Genomic DNA, 14,408 nt, shown 5'->3' with positions numbered 1-14,408 from the left:
GCAATAAAGAAGTGTACTGTGTGACTCTCTCGAGAGACGTTCGCCCATGTACATGTAATTGATTATATTGTCTCACTGTGTCTCTGTTTTACTTGGCAGCCTTCTATTTGGGATTTTCCCCCTACATTTCTTGGTCCTTCGAAGCCGGATGGGACGGCCTATTTAAAGCAGCTCCCATAAGAAGCGGCTCACCAGGTCCCGTCGGTGCGAGAAGCCCACGTTGAAGTCTGCCGGCAGCTCACGCACTAGGTGTGTGATAAAGTCCAAGGACGTGAATTCGGGTCTTGGCCAACGTTTTACAAGCGGTCCGCACCGTCGGGGGCTGATCAGGTGCATCTGAAGAAACCAGCGCCAAGGTAAGACAGACTACTTTGAGATAATAAAGGTTTGCGCAAAAACGAAAACGAAACTTAAAAGAAATTAGGCTCGCCCAGAGGGGCTGGAAGTAAAATAAACATTGAGCTCATCCAGAGTGATTGGTAGCTCCCCGAGAGGGTAAAATTAGCTCGCCCAAAGAGGGTTGGAAGCAGTACGCTCGCTTTAAGGAAGCTGGTAGCGTGAACGCGCGTTGAAACTGTCTGTCTTTTATTGTCTATTTTTTTGGTGGAATAAGTTGATTTTTACAGCACAATAAGGAGGCTGAAGTATTCCACTGATTTGTTTACTGTTGGTCGCTGAAGTACTGGTGAACTGAGAGGAAGGTCGTGTTTCATCACGTAAAGGTGACACTGCTTTCAAGAATAGCTTGAAAGTAGAAGGGCGTGTCAGCCACCTCTCTCTGTTCTCATGCCAGTGAAAGCGCCGCAGGTGTGTGTGTGTATTACTAGGCGCTAAAAGAAGCATAAACTAATAATGGGTAATAAAGCAACAAAACTCACTGCTGACAAGCAGTGGCTAGAAAAGAAATGTCCAGGCGCCGGACAAATTAGTGCATATAGATGGAGAAATCCAAAGAAAACCTAAATGTCCCACGTGGGAGGGAAAATGCATTAACTAAATTATAAGAAACCCTCCAAGCAGAAATAAATACTGAAAAGGAAGCTAAAAGAAATCAAAGCATACACAAGAGTTGTAATATTTTAAAGCATGGAAAGAGGAATGAAGTAGAATAAACAAAAGGTTAAATTAAGGTTAACTTAAATTAAAGCAATGAAACAAAATTGGGAAGACAACCAAGCTGAATGAATAGAATGCGTGAAACCAGATAATTCACACAAAATATATCAAATAAAAAAGAGAGATGCATAAGGTATATTAAGGCTGTGTCATTGTTCAGCCAAGGGAAATGTCTCCAGCTTGGGAAGGTGTGAAGCTGCAGATTCACACAGACCCGTGATGGATACATAATAAAATATAAACTAATATACTATCGTATATTAGTAGTAAAGTAGTGTATTGTGATATACTATTGCTGTTATAAAAAAGGAAAAACAATACAATGATAACATTAATAATGACATACTATTAATAGGAAGAGGCACCTCAGTCAGTTATGATGCGAGGTGGAAGATTGTTTAAAGTAGTCTGATTCAAGCTTAAGGTTTGCTCAAACTCAGTACAATGATATAGGAGATGAAGAAAATAAGGAAATAACTACACTAATCAGGTGCATAGAGACACTTGACCTGCTTGTAAACCTGTCATCTTAGATGAGACTTTGTTGAGATGAAGAGCAAACCTATACTAACAACTAATAAGCCAAACCCTGTATACAACAGCTAAAGCTACAGGTTTGAGAAGCTGAATAAAATGAATTAAATATGTGGACACTACCAAGCTGATGAGCAAGTTACACATTTTTATTTGTTTTTTAGAGCAGAAGCTGCATATTAAAGCTCACACATGCAGCTGTCTGTGAGCTCAGTTTTTTCCTCACACTTCTGCTCTGTTTCTGGCAGCAGCTTTTTCTTTTTCTTTTTGTGTCCTGACTCATGTGTGTAAAGCCTTCATGCCATCGGCAATTTGTTTTTTTATTTTTGTTTTTTGTTTTGTTGGTTTGAAAAATGAATAAATCTGTGATCATACTTGTGGATCACAGTGGCACATAATGATTAGGCATATGATTTACTAATGCAGATGTAATAACTTTATTCTAAAATTCAAGGAGAACAAACAAGAACAACATCTTCAGTTATGTCTTGTTGTTGTTCTCTGTGCAGTGTGATGAGTACTGTAACTTCTGAAGTAGCTCTCACCATGTGTCCTTGATGATGATAAGTCCAGAGCCAGCTGAGAGCTGGGTTGTCTGTTTTGTTTTATGTGACAAGGCTGAAAAATTAAAACTTAGTTTCTTGTTTTGAAAAAAAAAAAAAGAAAAAAAGTGAGTGACAGCCCAGACTCATAGACTCCGGCACCCCTACCCTCAGGTGATCTGACTGGTGAAGGGAGGGCTGATTGGGTATATCCCGCCCTCTGCTTCTTGCCAGTAGTCTACTCACCTGAGGACCTAGGTGTGTTTGGTTGTCATGAAGACACTCGCCGTCCTAGCAGCTGTCCTCCTGCTCCTAGCAGGACTCCTCCCGCTTTTCGAGGACAATAAAAAAGACAAACAGCACCACCTACAGACGAGATGGACACACGACAACTCACACCTCCGTAACATGACGCAAGACCATATCCATCCATGGATGAACAATGCCTGGTACCGCTACGTACACGACAGAACTAAGGGAGAGCCTAATAACACTGCATGTTACGTCTGCTCCCACATGCCATGCACCTCGACATTTCCACCTTTTATGGAAACCACATGAATAAAAGCATAAGCCAAGCGCGCTGCCAGCTTCGCGGGCATTGGCTATCAACATAAGAAAATCATCATTGATGAGACAAGCTCTATCATCTATTCGCTAACCTTTTAGTATCTTCCAGGGACCACCCGATACGAGGTAATCACCGTCGAAAACGCTGGACTTGACAACGGGCGTGTGACCAGCTCTTCTGGATCAACTTCAACGTGACGAATCGAACACGTCCATTCACTTCCCAGTGTTCTTGGACCAAACCCCAGGAAGAACCACTCCATGTGCTACCGACAAGACAACGGTAACAGACCCCTAGGCAACACCACCAACTGTAACCAAACCGCAGCCAACGGAGAGGGCGCACCTGTAAACACGTCCGCGCCTAGCAACGGCACCTATTGGGTGCAGGGAATGGCCTGGCTGTGTGGACAACGTGCCTACTTCATACTGCCACCCGGATGGACGGGCACCTGTGCCCCAATCTTCATTTCAGACCACACCTTCAGGATGTCAGCTGTAAATAGCTCTCAGACTACAAGACAACGACGAGACGTCTCCACAGTGCAACCACATGACCCCATCTATGGCAGTGATGTGCCAGAGGAATTTAAGCTTTGGACCACCGGACAAAAGGTCCTCCACTCACTGTTTCCATGGGTGGGCACCGGAAAAAACATGTTAAAGATTGAAACATTGGATTATCGCTTTGGACTCTTTCTGAACGCATCATGTAAAATCAACGACGAACAAAACCAAGAAATTGACGCTCTACGCATTGCAGTAATGCAACACAGAGTAGCATTGGACATGATTCTCGCTGAAAAAGGAGGACTTTGTATACTCTTTAACAATACCTGCTGTACGTACATTCCTGATAATGTTCACTCTTCCAACATGACCGACGCCTTACGCACGCTGAAACAACTCAGGGACGCTCAGCAACAGGACTACGTCACGAACACTGAAGACTGGCTTACCTGGCTGTTGAGTGGTTCCTGGAAATCTCTTTTAATAAAAGGACTGGTTTTTGTAGGAGTTCTTCTACTCCTACTCTGTTGTTTTACTTCTTGTATCTTGCCATGTGTACAATCAATGATTAATAAAGTTGTTGCAGTTCATGTGCAGGCATACCTGACACTGCCCATGGACGAAGATGATGATAATCCCCCTGACACTGAAATGCTGTGATACACCAATGTATGACGTGCTGATTAAAAATGCGCTGCAAGAAATCATGCACAGATAATAAACCAATGGTGTTTTAACTAGTGTGAAAGTTAAACAACAGGAGGGAAATGTGAAAAGACTTTGTTTATTCTTCAAATATGCTTTGCTTGTAATTGTGTAAACTCTGAATGACGATTCACCCTGATAAACATGAAGCCTTGCCTATGCTTTATCAAATGCCTGTGAAGACAAGTTCCTGTGTACAAAAGAACGGAAAGTTCCTCTTAAGCAGATGTTTAGTATAGTATGGACAGAATGTTTTAACAAGATATGCATTTGTCTGTTAAGCAATCTATATTCTGAGAATAAGAGGAGACTGCCTCCGCTCTGTTGTGATAACCGCATGCCTATATAACCTGCAATAAAGAAGTGTACTGTGTGACTCTCTCTCGAGACGTTCACCCATGTACATGTGATTGATTATATTGTCTCACTGTGTCTCTGTTTTACTTGGCAGCCTTCTATTTGGGATTTTCCCCCGACAGCTAATTTCCAACCATTGTCCCTTGTTGTGCTTACATTGCTTATAATACAAGCTTCAGTGTTTCAGAAAGCTTCATTTGGCCATCACTGATATCAATAACATCCGTAAACTCTCTCCATACTCTTTTCCGTCCATGCTACAGAGGTAGCCCCTCGTTTAGGAGTAAGGTCCTCGATTTGTTTTGACTGGTCCTTTTGTTTGAAGCTACCTTTTCTCCCTGTGAAATACAGCAGCTGGACCTTTAGCTAGCAACACACTGTGAGACAAACTGCACACAAACATTTTGTGTGCTTTCCAATTTTTGTTGAGCTGATAAAAATGCTGCATTTGAAATTAGCTGCCACTTAAAAACTATTACTCCATTTATGCTCGCTCGTCTGTCTGTGTAGCTAGATGCTGAAGTACTGTGACAGCAACGTATGAGCGCTGCAGTCATTCCAGTGTTGTGCCGAGAAAAGACAAAAAAGCACTGGCCCACTTTGACCCCTGACTATGGCCCCCACTTTTCTTTCTTTCATTTTCATGTGTCATACTCTGGTGATTAATACACCATCTGGATTGCCTTTCATGTGTTACTGTTTAAGCTCAAATCAGTTTGATGTTTGATGCCTGCAGTGATGAAATAACTCCTCTCAAAGGCCTTACACCAAAAGTAACACATCTGTTTTCAAAATGTAAGGAGTATAAAGCACAGATTATTTTTTTAAGTAGGGAGTAAAAGTTTTTTTTTTTTTAAAAAAACAACAACCTTAGTTTACAAAGAGACTCTGACATTTTCCTTCACTGAACCAAGCTTGCAACTATTACACTGGATTTATTATCATTGAATAAACTAGCAAATTATAGAAATATATGATAGGAAACAGGAGAAAGAAATATAAGAGAGTATAGACCTGGTAAACATGTATTACTATTCTGAGTGTGTTAGCATGCTAGCATGAATATTTGTGTACAAGCAGGAGGGATGGGCAGGATTTTAGAGTGTTTGAACAGTCATTCAGTATTTTTAACACCAGGTTGGATGTAATGTGTTACTGTTACCAGTAGGTGGTGATAAGAGACCTTTAGGTGTTTGGTGCCACACTCCACCTTCAGGTTCAAAATTAGTGTTAATGGAGGGACTTTGAAGGTTCAGTTTGTTCAACGACTGCATTTCACTCACTGCCTGTGTTTGTATCTCTGTCGCTGCAGGACCAACATGGACCGAAAAGTCAGCGCTCTCAGGAGGCTGACAAACCTCACAGAAGAAAGAGAGAGAAAAACTACAGCTGTGACGAGTGTGGGAAGGATTTTTCTCGCAAAGCTTCACTATCAAGGCATCAAGTCATCCACACTGGAGAGAGACCGTTCAGCTGTGACTTGTGTGGAAAGTCTTTTCCCTGGGATAGTTGCCTAAGAAAACACCAACTCTTCCACAGTGGAGTTAAAGCGTACAGCTGTGATCAGTGTGACAGAGCTTTTGATCGCAGTTGCAGCTTACAGAGGCATCTGGTTACCCACTCTGGAACTAAGACATACAGCTGTGACATTTGTGGAAAAACTTTCAGTCGGCGAGACAGCCGAAATAGACACCTACGCATTCACACCAGACATGTTGTGTACTGGTGTGATTAGCGTGGCCAACGGTTTATAACAGATGCGCAGTTACAAAGCCACATGTTTACCCACACTGAGGAGAAACCTTATAAATGTGACCTGTGTGAGAAGACTTTTGAACTGAAAAAGTAATTGGAGTAAAAAGTAATTGGACGTTGGCAGAGATGCTCTTTATTTCAGGCAACGTTCACGATGCAAATGTTGAAGGACTGACTTCAACTGTCTTTGTGTCTTTGTTTAGAAGCAGAGCGACGCAGATGGATCCAGTTCTCAACCCTGTCATCGCTGTGGTGGTGGGAAAGACTTTTGTTGTGACCTTTGTGGAAAATCTTTCGGTCATGCAAAGAGCCTAAAAATACATCAACGTAGACACACTGGAGAGAAACTGAAATACTACAAAGAATGTGGGAGAAGCTTCACCAGATCACGTGAGTTAAAACACCATGAAGTCATTCACAGTGGGGTTAAAAAGCACCTCTGTGATCAGTGTGGGTCATCGTTCACCACTGCAGGTGAGCTTAAAACACACAAACGAGTCCACACAGGAGAGAAACCATACAAGTGCAGACACTGTGACAAAAGCTTCTCACAGTCAAGTAGTCGTAACCATCATGAACATACCCACGTGGAAGGAAACTACAGCTGTGACCGGTGTGACAAGACTTTCAGGAATCTCAGTTCATACTCTGAACACAAACGATCCCACGCTGCAGATAAACTGTTTCACTGCTACAAATGTGCAAAAACCTTCACTTCACTATCTGCTCTGTGCAAACATCCGCATGATCACGCGGGGCGGAAATCATTCCCATCTCCGGATCACGGTGAATCTGGTGTCAGGGTCAGAATTAAAACTGTTGAGATCAGGCTCCACAGAGTTCAGCTGGAATCTCATGTAAAGAACTGATGAGGCTGCTGTAAATATAAATGTTCCTGCAGTTACATCTTAAGCTTTCTAAACTCTTCTACTTTAGTGTTCTTATCGAGTGGTTAGCTTTGTTTTGTTGGAAGAAGCAATCTGTTGTTATGTAATCAAGTTGTTATTGAATGTATTTTGATCCATGTGTTCTGTAGGTGTTCTTTGTTCAGGCTGTCTGTGTTATGAAACGTTGCAACGGTTAAATAAAAAATCCAAATGTTCAATAAAGAAATGGTTTAATGACAGTTTGAGCCATGATGTCATTTCCTGTTTTTCAGAGTAAAGACTCGAGGGATGAATGGAAACATGTTTACAGTCAGAGTCAGATGAACTGTTTTCAGTGACACAGATGGAGGTTTATCAGAGGACACTTGGCTTTCCCTCCCTCACACTGAACAGGGTTCCTGCAGCTTATTACAAACTCTGATCTTAAATTTAAGAAAAATAAGATCTTTCAAATCGTGTTGTTTTTTTCAAACTTGCTGTTAAAACTTCTGAATTTCTTTTCAAAATTTTTTAGGAAAATAATCTTTTATAGTTGTGGTTTCATTTGCTCAGAGTTTATCAGCGTTTCCTGATACAAGGCAGGATGGATCCATGCTTTTGTGTTTTTTAAGACAAATTCTGACACCAAAATCTGAATGTTACAGAGATTGAGACCCATCAGATCAGGCGACATTTTCAATCTTCTATTATCCCCTTTTGTGTACAACAGAAGATAACAGTGGAAGGAGAACGAACTGGGAGATCTCAGGTCATTTTTACTTCCCGGGTACGTCAAGCTCTTCCTCTACTAATTGTTCCAAACACGGGAAGCTTTTAGGAACATTTAAAGTTTGTTTTGTTTTTAAGTAAATTTTGTGGAAGCTTCAGTCTGAGATGATGGTTACAGAAACTGTGCAAGGATGACGTTTCGTACTTATTTGATGTAGAGAAGTGAGTCACCAGAGAATGGGCCCGTGTTAGTTAGTCATGCTGGAGATGGTTTTTTCAGACTCACAGACATAACAATGATCAGAAGAGCATAACGAGCATACGGACGCAACTTCCATTTTTTCTCCATTTCATGCATGAGAGCAGATTTTAACAGAAATGCATTGTCAAAGCTGTCGTCAAAGACTGCTTTGAAGATAAGGACAATAAGAACAGCCAATAGGAGTGAAATAATAAATACACAGAATATACAGTATATACAGTTTTAAAATGACAAAGTTTTAAAATTAAAGTGACTGAAGGTGAATAAATAACTGCAAGTGACTAAAAGTGAATAAAGTGTCAGTAGTGTAAGAAGAATGTAGTTTATGTTTATGGGTGTGGGAAATGTTCTTATTGGCTGGAGTTAAAAAGCAGGGTGGCTTTGGGGACAAAGGTGGCTCTCCTCCTCTCAGTCCTGCATGAAATGCAGCGGAGGCGTCGCCCAGAGGGGAGCCATTGAAATGCGGGTGAAGAATGTGAGAGGGTCATTGATGATTTTGGCTGTTACAAATGTTACAAACAAGCAAGATCATATAATATTACTTGTTTGTAAACGACCAACACAATATGATGAACAGACTTGCTCACTGGCTGAAGGAGGTGGCACATCAGGCACGGCAAAGTGGTGTTGAAATTCACTGCCGGGCTCCCACGAGTCATCCCACATTTTCCCACTGGAAAATATCATTATTGAAAGAAACGACTGCAAATTCATAAAATCAGGTTGGGGATTACTTCATGCTTTTAATGTTTATATAATATAATTTAAATGGTAAATGGTAAATGGCCTGTATTTATATAGCGCTTTACTAGTCTAAGGGACCGAAAGCGCTTTACATATCCAGTCATTCACCCATTCACGCACACATTCACACATATATTATATTATATATTATAATATATAATTATATTATATTAATGTAATAATGTTGAATTTACGGTAAATTGCTGGCAGCTGTGGTTGCCAGAATTTCACTATGGAAAATATAATAATAATGCAGAATACATAACGTTATACTTGATAAATGTAAAATTCACAGTGAACTGTTGTTTTTTGGACCATAATTACTCCTAAATAAAAAACATAACATAATGTAAATTTCTACTTAGAGAAATTTCAGAGATATATCCCTCAAAACTGTAAATACAAAAAATTACACTAAGTAGTTTCTAACCACAGGAAATTTATTTTGAGTGTCTTCATAGTTTTATTTTGACCATCCTGCGTGTTCCCTGATCTAAATCCAACTGAGAACCTTTGAGGATGGATGGCAAGGGATGTTTACAAAAATGGACAAATGTTTCCACTCACCTTGTGGAAACGCTTGCATCGCAACTCATTTTTGAAGTGATCAACAATAACGGTGGAGCTACTCATTACACGTTTGGAACTTTGATTTCTGTTTTGATTTACTGTTTTTTTGGGGAAGTGTGGTCCTAAACTTTTGATCAGCTGTAAAACAGCCTGTTTCAGTTAAAGCATTGTTTTCAATAAATTGCATGCTCAAAAAATGTGTTGTCTCACTCCCATTTCTTCCTGTTGCATGTTGAAGCTCTACTTGGAACCTTGTTAAGATCCAAACATGCAAAATAGGATTCTTTGCCATTTTTCAAAGACTGTACACGCTAAAAATAACAGCAGTATGTTTTCTTCAGCCACATACGTCACAGTGGACCAACAAGTGCAATCTGTGTTCAGACAAGTTTTAAGCAATAAAAAAAAGTAGCTTATACGTGACATCCTTTATTTGTTGACGAAAACAAACAAACTGAAATGAAGTGATCATGATGCACTGGGATATTGAATTGTATCCTTGACATGATCATTGGAATTGAATTGAAATGCGAGTAGGGCTGGATACCAAAACTCGATACCTTTTTAGTGCCGACCGAAAACATTCGGTAGGTATCGATACTGAAAAATAGAATATTTTTTGGTGCAAAATTTCTGTACTTTTCCAATAAAATCTCTGTTAATGAGCCAAACAGCTCTCTTCCTTCTGTTGCTGCACATAACGCGCCAGCAGCTCGAGTGCGTCTGTGGGCTAAAAAGATGATTTGCAAACAATGAAAGTGTTACAGCTGCAGAGAGCAATGGCGGTCTCCTTGTAAGATGTTTACATAGCTAATATTTGCAAACTATGGCATTTTTATAATAGCCATATTGTCACTGGCTGATTTTGTTCTGCTTAAGCAAAGCAAGTGTCAGCAAGCTAAGCAGGGCATTCCAGTCATCTTTCTGTCTTATTATAGGCAATGTTTAGCTGATGCAGGAAATACAAAGCAGTTGAGTGAAGTGGCACAGCCTGTCTTTCTTGGGTCATCGGCAAATGAGTTGCGGTTGATGACCTGGTCCCCTGGAAGCACAAGATCCAGGCCAAAGTGAAAGGATAAATAAATGAATAGTATTTAAAAGATTGAAGTTTAAGCTGTGAAGTGGTAAAAGTAATAGAGGTTAAAGCTGTGTTGAATACTAAGGTAAAATAGTGTAAATAAATGAAATGAGATCAAAACTGTTGTTTGAATTTGAATTGCAGTCCCCTTGGGGGTAAAAAGAAAGCAGGATTCAAGTACAGAGCAAGGGTAGGATTAGATCCAGAGCCAGGTGTGAAGCAGTGGATTCGAACCTTGGACCTTGGTATTTGAAACCTGCCCGCATAGCCCGTGAGCCACCTGGTGGGCCAAGTGAATATGGGCAAATTTGTTCCATTTAAAGTGCACATTCTTTCTTGATGAAATGAGTGCATATGAAATGGTTTGCAAACAGTCAAAGTGTTAGAGCTGCAGAGAGCTATTCCGCTATGTTTGGAAGCTGTTTACATAGCAAATAACATATACATGTATGTAGATAAGATATATGTAGATAGGTGTATATGTTGCCATGGAGACAGAGTCAGTGACATTAGCTGGCGGTGCATGTTTAGTAGAGTGAATGAGGTGATTGTGCGCACAGTGTGATGATGATGATGATGATGTTGAGTTGTAAAGCAGGTTAAAAGAAGCAGAGCTGACAGTGCACAGCTGCAGATCGCGGGAGCGCGCAGCTGCGCGGCCGCGGGGTGTGCCCTTTAAATAGAGCAGAATTGCTGCTGTTGGATTGGCCCGCCAAGTGGCCTATGGGATAGAGTGACTTGGCTTGTAAGCAGAGTTTGAACCCGAGCGGCGATGGTTCGATTCCCATACTTGCCATCTGCATACGCTCTGTACTCTTCTCAGTACACCTTCAGCCAGCTTAATCTGGCAAGTCTGTAGAGCTCCAGACTTGCCAGCCTAACCTGGCGAGTCTGTAGAGCTCCAGACTCACTCTGCCTTTTTACCCTTTTCTTCAAATCCCTCCTTAACTTTTGCCTGGAAACACGGCAATTTTTCACACACAACATGGCTTCAATCTCTCAACAAACGCTCCCAACTCACTCAATTTCCGCTCCATCCACACAATTTACACATCAAAACATAGCGATTTTCCTCACTGTCATTAGTTAGTTTTCCTTAGTAGATAGTTTTCCAGTTACACAAGGTTTTGTAACAGCAAGAAACGGCGGTTTTAACTTCTCATTGTACACTAGAAATTTAAGCTTTGTTCATAGAGCTGGCGGTAGCCCAGGTTTAGCTCAGCCAGTAGAGAAGGCGTTATCGGTCCTGGTTCAAAACCTCCCAGCAGCAGTATGTTTTGAGCACACACCTCAGCTTTTTTTGCCTCTTTTCAGCAGACCATTTGCAGCTACACCAGTCACTACTTTACATCCTTTCTTTTTTTGGTGGATATACCAGTGCTTACAGGTAAGACCATTGAAATGCCCACCATTTATAGAGTGCCAGCGAGTGTCAGTAATGTTAATGTGCTTGTGTGGAATAATGACTCTCCCATTGTGCAAAAATGAAGCCAAAATATCCCGCTTGTCGGAGCTGCACGTTGCACTTTTGGAGCCATCACTTCAGGCTCCCGTACAGTTTTTAGGTAGGCAGACCGATCCAGTTTATCTGCTAATGGGTTTGAATACAACCACATCATTATGAAAAAGACACACAGCTTATCATCTTATCTTCTACAACACCTAAAATCACTCTGTTAATTTGTTTGCTAGATTAGCCGCTAGCATACACACTGTGTTAGAGGCTTGCTGCTAGCTAGTTAGCATGCTACACCCCTGTTACTCTAATACTCTGTATCTTTTGAATAATTCAGCACTTCTTAGGTTTTGTTCTCCATTTTTAGGCAGTAATGAGATCAGCTGCACACTTCACAGAAGTCCAGAGTTACTTTTAATATTAAAAATGTAATGCTGTCCTTTGGGATTTTAACATAAGACTGTGAGTGTAATAGATTTACAACTGTTTAAATGTTCGGAGCACTCTACAGCCTGGTAAGATGGAAACTTTAAAGAAGAGCAGCATAAATTTTCAGTAGTGTAGTGTAATTATTTCTTTTCATTTAATAATAGAGTCCACATTAATATCAACAGCTACATCCATCCCGGGAAATGTGTGGTGAGGGAGAACATCAGGACCAAGCTGGGTTTTCTTGGTCCAGAGGTCTGGAGAAACTTCTTCCCTTTCTTTCATCACAGCTGTCTTGTGCCAGATGTTCTATTGACCCACTGAGAGAGGCATAATTTTAGAAACATCAGGAAGACTGAAGCTCATCGCAGGAATCAAGAAGGACCTCGAGATCTTCACCACCAGCTCCCTCACAAGGAAATCTTCCGAAGTCCACTGTAGGCACGGCCCAGAAGATGGATAAACCCAGCATTTCATGAACACACTGGAACCAATCTATCTTCATAACAGTGAGTTTTATCAACAGATCATATGCTCTTGTTACATAGTCTCACGATAACGATTATACACAAATCTGTGGTGTAATATAACTGTAGCAGCTATGTGGTGTAGCTTATACCAACATGTACTGTGTGCTCTGGACTTTGTAGGTGAAGGCAGCATAGGTCACTACAAAAAGCTTTCATGGTCAACATTTGTGTGACTGTAAAGCAAAAAAGTTTTTAAGGAATTCATAGATAAAACTTTATGAATCCCTCGGGTGGGTTCAACCTAGCATGCATATTAATCTGCCTTACAATAAACACACTGACATTATTTGGAACTTGAATTGAATGGATTAAGCCTAGTGCTAGACTCATAGTTGGACTGCCCATCGGGCATACCGGCCATTTGCCCGGTGGGCCGATGGTGATTTTTCGTTTTTATGGGATGATGGATTTTTTTTGTTGTTTTTTTTCTATAACGGTACAAATAATGAAAGGTGGTGGATTGGCCAGATGCTGGCCGGTGTGTAAAAATAAGTCAGTTGTTTGGTGGTGGCTATGCAACATTCAGCATCTGATCCTTGTTCGTCTGTGTGCTTCTGCGTTTGGTAAGTATAGTTACCTAACTACACCAACTATAACGCAGTCCCTCTAAACACATGCTGCCATCCATTTCTAACTACCTGGTTACTTCCTGTCAGTATTTTACAAACCATGTGGTCACCTGACCCAACTCTGCTTCTTCTTGTTCCCTTTAATGTTGAAGTGTCAAATGTCAAACAGCTGGAAAGGAAACTACACCAGTGCACTGGGATGTTTCCCCAACTCGTGCCAGACGCTGTTCCTGCCTGTGAAGGTAACATCAGCAGAGACAGCCCGCCTACCTCAGGACCTCGCCAAGTCACGTATTGATCACGATGGTTATGAAGATGACAGCGAGCGGAAGACTGTAAAAATCCACCACCAGAATGTTTAGATGCTTTCTAATTATTAATGAATATCGTGTTTGTGTGTTTTGGGTTTTGTTTTTTTGGCCTCATTTGTTACTAACAAAGGTCACCAAGCTCAGTTTACATTCTGTATGTGTTTTCATCTTTAGCAGCCACACTCTGACTGCAATTAAGAAAAACACAAACTTTTAAATATTGAAGGGGTTCAGGTAGAGCCGGCTTATGAATTACTATGAACACTTACCATACTGTACCTGTACAACATGTTTTTGTATGAGACAGATTTGTAACAGAGGCCTTAGTCTCAGTAAGTTTGAAGTCCTTTCCTGATTTATTTTGCAATCTCTGCTCTTTCATTGATGATAATTCAGTGCTGCTTCCCTTTTTCCCCTCCCGCATCACTTTGTTAAATTTTTCAGTGTCCAGTTTTTTTTATTTCTGTTTGAGTTCATTGTGTGCTTGACCCTGCAGACTGTTTGATGGGCTCCTTGTCTTGTAACCGCTGCCTGTTTTTGACCAAAGATTTGGACTTTTGACTTTAATTCAGCCTCTGCATGTCCTCCCTTTGTGTCCTCTGTGAATGTGTTCCATGTGTCACAAATGTTTTCATTTTAATAACACAGGTTTCCCACAGTGGGTTGCAGCAGCATTTGTTCACAGCACATTCGAGAAAGTTGATTCAGATGACTACAGTGATATTAAAGTCAGATTTATCCTGACGGTGTGTCACTGTGAATTATTATCTTTCAC

At 40.9% G+C, this 14,408-nt stretch overlaps 2 long non-coding RNA genes across 2 annotated transcripts; both read left to right on the top strand.

The window, feature by feature from the left end:
- The first annotated feature begins 6,140 nt into the window (after positions 1-6,140).
- Positions 6,141-7,215, top strand: LOC120441490. Its single transcript, XR_005614142.1, has 2 exons — positions 6,141-6,179; positions 6,293-7,215. It is a non-coding gene; the product is annotated as an uncharacterized LOC120441490 (long non-coding RNA).
- Positions 7,216-11,066: 3,851 nt separating this feature from the next.
- On the top strand, positions 11,067-14,408 carry LOC120441478. The gene is made up of 3 exons (XR_005614136.1): positions 11,067-11,725; positions 12,388-12,732; positions 13,475-14,408. It is a non-coding gene; the product is annotated as an uncharacterized LOC120441478 (long non-coding RNA).

The sequence above is a fragment of the Oreochromis aureus genome, linkage group 8 (assembly GCF_013358895.1).
Source record: "Oreochromis aureus strain Israel breed Guangdong linkage group 8, ZZ_aureus, whole genome shotgun sequence".
Taxonomy (NCBI): Eukaryota; Metazoa; Chordata; class Actinopteri; order Cichliformes; family Cichlidae; genus Oreochromis; species Oreochromis aureus.
Note: the sequence above shows the minus strand (reverse complement) of the source record. Positions and strands in the feature narration are given on the sequence as shown.